Source organism: Arachis ipaensis, chromosome B06 (genome assembly GCF_000816755.2).
Source record: "Arachis ipaensis cultivar K30076 chromosome B06, Araip1.1, whole genome shotgun sequence".
In the NCBI taxonomy this organism is placed as follows: domain Eukaryota; kingdom Viridiplantae; phylum Streptophyta; class Magnoliopsida; order Fabales; family Fabaceae; genus Arachis; species Arachis ipaensis.
In genome coordinates, this window is record NC_029790.2 from 5,273,345 (window position 1) to 5,274,932 (window position 1,588).

Here is a 1,588-nt window from a genome sequence, read left to right on the forward strand (position 1 = left end):
CTATTTGTATCCTTAATGTTTATAAAAGTGATTCAATGTTATCCTACTATCAATTATACTAACAAATCAGATTATATTTTTCAATTATTCTCATTTGGATGTATTCATTATCAATTAGGTCTCACTTGGATGTGTTCAATCTTAATATTATACCTACTATTTGTATTTAGATTCAATTTATGTCCCTAGAAAAGTGAATTATGTAAATGTTGTAGGAATTAGTTTCAACATTTGATGAGCTATTTTTCAGAGTAGATCATTGATTCTATCCCAGACATTTGTATTCTAACTTCAAGAAGAGATTTTTAAAACTCAAACTAAAGCGCTCATGATGTATAATTGACGGCAGGATAACATTGAATCACTTTTACAAATGTTAGGAATACAAATAGGACGATTTAAACGTTAGGGACACAAATAGGATTTACCCCAAACGTTGGGGACAAAAACGATACTTTACTCTATATATTACAATCTTATTTAATTGAATGAATGTAAAAAATAAATTGTATACTAAAAGATCACAAGATAGTACCGAAATTACTTGAATGAATATTTTTGTACTATATTGCAATCTTAGTTAGTTGATGTTCTATTCTTGCTAAGTAGTCATGATGATCAAGATAACAAAGAATAAGAGGAAGAAGAGGAGTAGTTTTGAATTGTTATTTTTACTCTTTTTTTTTTGTCAGGATTGTTTCTCATATTAGACTTGAATGAATATGTATTATAATTTTATTTAATTGAATTAATGTAAAAAATAAATTGCATATTAAATTATCACAAGATAACACAAAAATTACTTGAATAAACATGTTTGTACCATATTAGAATCTTATTTAGTTGAATGAGTGTACATTCACACTTATTGGATTGAATTCTTACCAGAAAAAAAAATAGAATTTCTTAATTTTGACATTGAAATTTCTTATTTTTGATCTTGAAATATTACTACAAAACACAGAAATTTCTTTTTTTAATGTTTTTTTTTGTTTCTTATTCTTTTTTTTTTTCGTTGCTCTTACTGCTTTTAGGAACATTACTTCTCAATTAGACTTGAATGCATACTTATTGGATTGAAATCTTACATGTGCAAAAATTTGAAAGAGAATGAAGGAGAAAACACTGTAATTTACGTATAAGAAGAAAACGGCAACGACAACAATAACGATATGATGATGATGGAGGAGGAGGAAAAGGAATGAGGAGAATAAATTCAAATAAGAAAGGAAGGAAGAGGAGGTGGTGACGATGATGATGATAACGAAAGTGAAAGATGAAAAAAAAGAGGAGAATAAAAAGAGACAGTAGAGTAGCAATGACAATAACGATGATGATGAAGATGATAGAGGAGGAGGAAATTAAAAGAGGAGAATACATTCAAATGAAAAAAAAAAAGGAGGAGAAAGAAGAGGTGGTGGTTGCGATGACTACGACAATAATAAAAGGGATAGATAAGGAAAAAAAGAGAATAAAAGAGGTAATAAAAGCAGTAATGTATGAGAAAAAATGCGTGAACGAAAAACACATTATAGTAACTTGGTTGGAGATGATTAGATAAATAATTTAGATATAAAATTTTTCTGTT